Raw genomic sequence first — 9,182 nt, 5'->3', positions numbered from 1 at the left:
GGGTTGAACGTCGCACGTCACATGTATTGTGACATGATGACGGAATCTTACAGGGCCGGAAACCCATCCGGTGGCTAGCGATTAGGACACCAGAGGTAATTAATTTATTTCACTGTGTATATATATATATATATATCTGTGCACGAAATGAATTTGTTGTGAATATTACTATATTGCAATTACAGTAATGACTAGTCACCAGTAATCACGCAGTATGTGCGATGACTCACTCTAGGTGGGGAGCGAGAGAGCACCTTACAAGGGAGCCGCAGCCCCCACCCACTTACACATTTGCATTTGTGCTAACGCAACATGACCTCTATGAGGTCTGGCCCACTAAGTATAATTACTAACGCAATTGGTATTTAAACTGAGAGTATAACAAATATCTAAGCACCTAGTGTGCTCCACTAGCCCCACTCACTCTCTTCTGACCACCGATGTAACTAGATGTCCCCTTCACCAAGGAGGACCTGTCAGACCCACAGTGGCCACGTAGACAGGGTACTTAAGGAGAGGGAACACGGGAAGAAGCGAAGCACAGAACAAAAAGCTCCTTCTGCACCTCCGGGGCCTATATCGAACAGTCCCTAAAAAGACACCACTGGTTTTCCAGATCTAAAACGGTCCCTCTGTGTTCTCCTGCCCTCCACGCCAGACCTGAGGCTGCTTGTGCTGTGCGACCTGCTATGGGTCATGGGAGCGAGCAGCGTCTGAGCTGTCTGACATTCTGCGAGTGCAATCATAGGCAATTTGAATGTTCCTAAGAACTTGGGTAAAAAATCCCAATAAACGAAACACAGCAGATCTTCGCTCTTTTCTAGCCGACAGGGAGAACAGGTAGCCCCAGTGGTATGTGATGCCTCTATCCTTAAGCGCTGCTAGTAACTGCTTCAGGGTTTTTCGCAGATGTAACGTGTGGAGCGCCAAGTTTGGCAAAATAGTGAGAGGTTTTCCGTTGTGAGTGAGGAGATCTGTATTATCTCTGTATTTGCAGAGAATGGCCTCTTACTTTTTGAAGAAGTGGATCCTACAAACCACATCTCTTGGGTGATGAGAATCAGGTGTTCTAGGGCCCAGGGCTGTGCGTATTCTGTCATCTCAATTGGCTGGTCACGCGGGTGACCTAGTAGGTTTAGGAAAAAGGCATGTACCCAGTCTTCCTGCTGGGATCACTCAATCTCTTCTGTTAGGTCCCTGATTCGCAGAGTGTTGCACCTGTGTCTATTTTCAATGTCTTCTAACTGCATAGTGAGGCTGGCTATTTGGTTGGCCTGAGCTTGTATGGCTTGCCTATGGGACTCTAAAAAGGCCATCTTCCCCTCTTGAGATTCCTCCACTTGTTTCAGCCTGTTGCCTATTTGCTGCACTTCTCTATTAATCAGATCCAGGGCTTGCTTGTTGGAAGCCTGAAACCTCCCAAACAATGCGTTTAGTTCATCCTTAGTGGGAATTGCCATAATAAGAATATTCATGCCTCACCAGCTACTGTATGGGGAGCACTCCTCTCCTTTCTACTATCACTGTGATTCTCAACTGTGTTGCTGCTTGTGTCCAGGCAGGACTATAACCCCTATCTGGTGGCTAGGGTTGTGTCATGGGAGGATGTGGTGAGTCATGTCCCATCTCTGCAGAGGAGAACATCCAAATTAAATATGAATGGCAGCAGGATAGCTTCAGTGCATAAAACAGTTATTTATCCATCCTTTAAAATGGTACAGGCAATGTTTTGACCAATGGCCTTTATCATTTTGGACTGCAGAGGAGAACATGTTATGAGTACCCCGGCGTGTGGGGCAGCGCTGTCATCTCTAAGGCTGCCATAGCTCACTGCTGTGTGTGAGAGAGGACCCCCTCCACCTCGTTTTAGTGGTGGAAACCTCGTATGCCAATGCTGCCTCCTGCACTCGAGGTCTCTCCTGGTCCAGCTCCATCTTGGGACCATTGCCAGCGGCGTGTGAGGTGCCGAGGAAGCGTTCTAGGGTGTCGCTGTCCTCCTTCTCTGCTGCCGATTTCAGCCTGCCTTCCGCCATCCCATACTAGGAATCTGCAGGCTTTCCCTTACTGTTTGCTGGTGCTACAAGTGTAAGTTTGCGTGGGTGCCGTGGGAGCTTTCAGCCGCCACGCTCTTCTTCTCCATGTGCTAGCCACGCACCTGGACACTCTCTTTAGGGGTACACTGAAGATGAAGCATTTGCGCAGTCCACCACTGTGAAGAAGGTGGAGCTGGCCAGTACCTGTGACAACAACATATGGGGATTTGGCACCAATTGTGACAGTATTAACTGCAAGGAAATCATGGACCATGAGAAAGTTTTGAGGTTACTCTTGGCAACCTTTTTCCCCAATAGAAACAATGGAATATTGTAAGGGACATGACATTCCTTCAAGATCCCCTTTCTAGATCCGCCTGGAACTGCTCATGAATGCCAAATTCCTGAGCAGCACTGAAAGGGTATTGCCTCACGTTGGGTGGCTGTATGCCAGGTTTGACTTTAATGTCCACCAGAATGACAAGTCATCATCCAACATCCATTTTGACTTTGGCCCACAGTACCTCTGGTACCCTTGGAAGAACTTGTGGCATGTAAAAAGATAATAATAATTTTTATTTGTATAGCGCCAACTTATTCCGCAGATACATTTTCCTGAGAATAAAACCATAACCATTGGCTAGTTGGCTATTTGTAATGTACTTATCAGGCTTGTTAAGTACACAATTGTCTAATTACTGCTTTAGTATTATAATTCAATAGTATTAAAATATGTAGAACCGAATATATAATGAATATACCATGTACTTGTGTTGGGCATGCATACAAAAACAATATATATATATATATATATATATATATATATATATATATATATATATTCCTGTCAAATGGAGATATACTTCTTCTCTGCTAGGTTGATTTGTGTTTAGGAGGGGCAATACTTCCCTCCCTCCTCTTACATCACCTAGCTCCACCCCTTGTGATCTGGCTAACTGTTTGAGAATGCTTCTTAAATTCTATGTCCAGCCATCCAACTAGACACATACCATATAACATATAGACGGGCCCTTCACACAACACAGATTCACAAAAGTAACACATGCACAAAATCAGAACCGACAAATGTTCCCTCCCATTCTCTTGTGCAGCAATATCACAGTCTACCAATCACACATCTCACACCGGCACCTCTACCCCCTGGGATGCAACTGATCTCATAGAGAACAAAGAAAACATTACCTCTTTCCAGACAAGTAATAGAACTGTATAACAGATGTAGCTATTTTCTCTTTCTAATTTCTACATGCTCTGACCATAATGTCACATCTTTCCAAGCAAGAACTTCTATGCAAGATGAATCCCTGACCATTCGCTTCTGAGCTCTTGATTTAAAAAAAAAAAAAAGACATCCACTTTGGGCATACCTGCCTTTTAAAACACATTGGCACTCCCTCAGTACCGCTTACTTATGACCGCCACTGTGGTCATTTCAGTTACTACCAGACCCAGGACCTCGCTTTGGTCTTTCATTTGTCCTTAGGACAGAGTACTGCCTCGATTCCCATTCCAGATGGGTAAAGTCATTCCCAGACGACACTAATAGGGAACTTCCCAACACAATCCAGCAAACGTTTGTCCCATGCTCTGCTATAGTCATGAGTTTTCAGTTCATTCACAATGATGGCCCTTTCACATGAGATGATTATTGTTTAGAATTATTCCCGCGGGACAAGAGACTTGTTCAGTTGTTAAGTTTCTGTATGCAGAAAACTGAACGATAAGCCATTATGTGTATATAGAAGTCGTTCACTATTGAAAGACTACCTGCTTAAGCCCCATTTAGACGGGACGCACATACTCGCCCCTGAACTGCTGCATAAATCATAGATGATGAGCTTATTGCTCATTGTTCAGTGTACATAGCTGCTGTTCAGTATTGAACCGCCGCTATGTTAAGTCAATAGAGAGGGGCGGGGGAGCTCGAGGAGCAAAATCTCTTGCACTGCACTGCCCTGCCCCCCTGCTGGCCGCTTTGTGAGCAAGCCAGCTGTACTAGCTCCTGTGCAACATCACTGGAGCAAGGACACACAAGGACGAGTGTAGGGCATCGTTTGGCGAGGGAAGGGGGAGACCGCTTAGCAGAGCTAAACTGTCTTCCCACGCTCAACGGCGCTGTGGCCTCGGCGTATATGCGCCAGGCCTGTGCCGTCTGAACAGGTGCACAAACGTTAGACGTGTGCGCCTGTTTACGGGTTTTTACTGTGCCGGCGGGTGAAAGAACTCTAGCACACATGATACTAATTAATGACTGCTGGTCCCATCCCATTACTGCCACCATTTGCCCCTTTATTTTAAATATCATTCAATGTTGTCTTTGTCTTTTTGAATAATAAAGTATTTAGATTATGTTTCAGGGGATATCACCTATGGGGATTGTTTGCCTTTTGCAATTATAATTGTCTTTATATAACCCGGAGTATTCCTAGGGCAATTTTATAATATAAGCAGTCATAATAATCGTCCAACTATCTAAAGTAACATAAGGGCAGCATTTTTTTGCACCTGTGATTGTAGCTGGCAGGTGACATCTGCATTGAACAACCAGCACCCACTGGGTAAGTAGCGGGCACATCTCCCGAGCACACTTTATATTTACCGTATACATCTGTGATGTACATGTAAGTCACAGACGGGAAATGGGTTAGGGCTAATGCCCACAGATGGATTTCGGACCCGTTTACCGCGGCAGAATTCACTAGCTATTAGGTTCTATTGAACCTAATAGCTTTACTGCTGTCCAATGCTCATATTCGGAATTCTGCCGCAGATTTTTGCCGCGGGAAAAAAGTTGCGGCATGTTTTATTTCACTGCGGATTTCTGCAGTGGGAGGTCTCCAGTAATATAGTATTAATTCCGTGATCACTCGTGGGAGTATTGCATTTTTAAATGCACTACACTCGTGGAGTAAATCCACAGGCGTCTCCCACTTTGTCCGTGGGCATGAGCTCTTAATTATTGAAATTTGCCTCAATCCTTCAAATTTTGTATATACATTTTCTATATAAATATTGTTAAATATCAAATATATTTTCTTTTATTCAAGATTAACAAAAATACATTTTATTGTTGGCAGATGCCGGTACCAGGAGCTCAGGGGAATATCCGATGTCTTCAGATCTTAACACCGAAGACTGCAATATTGCCCAGGATACATTAGAAGAGCCCACTATTATCCCAGATAAACCCTCAGGCCTTCACAGCAAACATCTATCATCTGATCCTGCTACACAGGTCCTGCTTTCTGATGCATCACAGACTACTGAGCCAGAAAAAAGCCACAGCAGGGATGTTGAATATCAAAAAGATCCCACGGCGGAGAAGGCATTTTTACATTCAGAAAAGGGAAAATGTTTTGTAGATAAATCAAATGTTGTTCCACATGAGAGAAGCCACACAGGGGCGAAGCCATTTTCATGTTCAGAATGTGGAAGATGTTTTACTGAGAAATCGCAACTTGTTAGACATCAGAAAACTCACACAGGAGAGAAGCCATTTTCATGTTCTGAGTGTGGAAAATGTTTTATCTGGAACTCACATCTTGTTATACATCAGAGAACTCACACAGGGGAAAAGCCATTTTCATGCTCAGAATGTGGAAAATGTTTTGCTTTGAAATCACAACTTGTTATTCATCAAAGAACTCACACAGAAGAGAAGCCCTTTTCATGTTCTGAGTGTGGGAAATGTTTTCTGCTGAAATCACGTCTTGTTACACATCAGAGAACTCACACAGGGGAGAAGCCATTTTCATGTTCTGAGTGTGGGAAATGTTTTAGCCAGAAATCACAGCTTGTTACACATCAGAGAACTCACACAGGGGAGAAACCATTTTCATGTTCAGAATGTGGAAGATGTTTTACTGAGAAATCACATCTTGTTACACATCAGAGTAGTCACACAGGAGAGAAGCCATTTTCATGTTCAGAATGTGGGAAATGTTTTCCTGTGAAATCACATCTTGTTATACATCAGAGAACTCACACAGGGGAAAAGCCATTTTCATGCTCAGAATGTGGGAAATGTTTTGCTTTGAAATCACAACTTGTTATTCATCAAAGAACTCACACAGAAGAGAAGCCCTTTTCATGTTCTGAGTGTGGGAAATGTTTTCTGCTGAAATCAGATCTTGTTAGACATCAGAGAACTCACACAGAAGAGAAGCCATTTTCATGTTCTGAGTGTGGGAAATGTTTTAGCCAGAAATCACATCTTGTTACACATCAGAGAACTCACACCGGGGAGAAACCATTTTCATGCTTAGAATGTGGAAAATGTTTTGTTTTTAAATCGCAACTTGTTTTACATCAGAGAACTCACACAGAAGAGAAGCCATTTTCATGTTCTGAGTGTGGAAAATGTTTTATGCTGAAATCAGATCTTGTTAGACATCAGAAAACTCACATAGGGGAGAAACCATTTTCATGTTCTGACTGTAGGAAATCTTTCAGGCAGAAATCAGTTCTTCTTACACATCAGAAAACTCACACAGGGGAGAAACCATTTTCATGCTCAGAATGTGGAAGATATTTTTCTGTGAAATCACATCTTGTTATTCATCAGAGAACTCACACGGGAGAGAAGCCATTTTCATGTTCAGAATGTGGAAAATGTTTTATCCAGAAATCAATTCTTGTTAGACATCAGAGAATTCACACAGGGGAGAAAACATTTTCATGCTCAGAATGTGAAAAATGTTTTGCTTTGAAATCACACCTTGTTAGACATCAAAGAACTCACACAGGTGAGAAGCCATTTTCATGCTCAGAATGTGGGAAATGTTTTAGCCAGAAATCAGTTGTTCTTACACATCAGAGAACTCACACAGGCGAGAAACCATTTTCATGCTCAGAATGTGGAAGATGTTTTGCTGTGAAATCAGGTCTTGTCATTCATCAGAGAATTCACACAGGCGAGAAGCCATTTTAATGTCGTCAATATGAAAAATGTTTTACTGTGGAATCAAGTCTTGTTCTACATGAGAAAATATACAAACAAGAGAAGTAATATATTTATGTTTAGAATGTGGGAAATATTTTACCTTGACATCAGACCTGGTTAGACATCAGAGAATCCACATGGGACAAAGCCATTTTCATGTTCAGAATGTGGGGATGTTATTGCATTAAATTCATTCTTTTTAAACATTAATATCAAGGTGAACGCTGTAAAAAGGGATTTAAAAAACTTCAGAATTGCATATTTTGTTAATCAAGCCTCCAGAAAATTGACATAAAAAAATTTCAAAATGTTATATGTTTCCAAAATTGGAATCAATCAAGACTAGATCTCTTTTGCAAAAAAAAAAACAAAAACCACTCAGAGCGTTGTTGGTAAAATAAAATTGCTATTGCTCTTGGAATGCGGTAACACAAAATCAATTTTTTTTTCTGTTTTAAGTTTTCTAGCAAAAGCTCCTAGAACATATATGTGTTGTGATGGATGGAAAGGATATTCCAGTGCCACAACATTTCAAGCAAGAGCATGGTAGAAATCCAGATTGGACCTATCAGAATAGGTCTTCAATAGAGATGAGCGAGCACCAAAATGCTCAGGTGCTCGTTGCTTAAGTCGAACTTTTCGCAATGCTTGAGAGCTCGTTTCGAGTAACGAACCCCATTGAAGTCAATGGGCGACTCGAGCATTTTTGTATGGGACCGATGCTCTGCACAGGTCATGACTTGTGAAACACTGGAAAACATCAGAAAGTAATGGAAACACCACAGAAATGGATAGGGAAGGGCAGGGGCAGCATGCATGGCTGCATCTGAGGCTCCCAGGTCCCACTATTAAGCCAAAATGGGGGTGAGAGTCTGGCGTCACCCCGCCAACCAATTTACTTTGGACAAACCCTCATTAGCAAGGCACACTTTAGCTAAGCCCCACACTACCTGCAACCAAGGACAATCGCTGCCTGCGTGTGACACCGCTGCGTCTTCTCCTGGGTTACATGCTGGCATTGCTGTCCAACCCCCCGCGCGACCCTGCATCCACAGCGCACACAAAAGTTTCCCTGCGCAACATTCAGCTGCCCTCATGCCACACGCTCGCTTCATAGCTACACCACCCTCATGTCTATTTCTAAGTGCGTCTGCGATGAGGGGGAACTGGAGGCACACACTGCAGAGGGTTGGCAGGGCCAGGCAGCGACCGTCTTTGAAAGTGTGGGCGATAGCCCACAATGCTGTTGACGATGATAGATTGATGTACAAACATCATTCCAATCCCGTGCTACCTTCGTCACAAAATTGTCAGGAGCCGCAAACGTGGGCATAAAGGTGACTCAGGTGCCAGTACTTCTACACATCTCCACAATGCAGCAGCACATACTAACAGCAAAGATTGGTTTGAAGCAGGAGGTGTCGCAAAAGTAACCACCACAGGTATGCAGTGAACCTGTGAAAGTCTCATTAAATCACTTCCTGTGAATGCTCCAATCCTGTATCTCGGATAACTGTAGTAATTTGTAGCACGAGAGATAATACATGCCGACCAACGCAGATCCCCAGACACCAAGCAGGAGGAGGAGGTTGCATAATAAGCCAGAGAAACCATGACTGAGGTAGGACCCGCAATACTCTGTGTGGGAAGCACGTGAGTGGGCCCAGGGTCAGGCTCGGTCCCAGCCTCCACCTTGTCAAAAACAAAAATTAGGGAGAGCACCATAGCCAGAGGGAAAAAAGATAATTATATGGGATTCTACTTACCAGGTGTCAGGCGGAGTAACAAAAAACTTTTTGTGTCCCGCCTGCACTGGGAATCCAAGTTCGCCTTTTCTAAGGTTTCTTTGCTGAAGGGTCTTCTTGTTTTATCCAGAAGAGTAATTCTATGTGTATCTAATAGTACTCAACCAAACTGTCCTAGAGAGCAGCAGCTTATAGAAATACCCCAAAGTTTAGAAAAACATATGGGGAAAAGATAATAAATACAAAAAGAGAAAGAAACTTTCTTTATAGCTGCGCTACAACATTAACCCTTGAGTAGATAAGGGAATAAGCCTCTAAAAAACCTCAGTTCAATAGAAAGCAAATACTTTTTATTCCCCACATAACAAACAAATACAGGTAAATCGTTAAAAGCAACGCGTTTCTGCGTCTAGCTGACGCCTTTAAAAACAACGCGTTTCT

The 9,182-nt window shown here is 43.1% G+C and overlaps 1 pseudogene; it reads left to right on the top strand.

Moving 5' to 3' along the window:
- LOC136620487 (zinc finger protein 585A-like) overlaps positions 1-7,281 on the top strand; it is an 87,669-nt pseudogene extending 80,388 nt beyond the window's left edge.
- The last annotated feature ends 1,901 nt before the right edge of the window (positions 7,282-9,182 follow it).

Source organism: Eleutherodactylus coqui, chromosome 3 (genome assembly GCF_035609145.1).
Source record: "Eleutherodactylus coqui strain aEleCoq1 chromosome 3, aEleCoq1.hap1, whole genome shotgun sequence".
NCBI lineage: Eukaryota > Metazoa > Chordata > Amphibia > Anura > Eleutherodactylidae > Eleutherodactylus > Eleutherodactylus coqui.
Note: the sequence above shows the minus strand (reverse complement) of the source record. Positions and strands in the feature narration are given on the sequence as shown.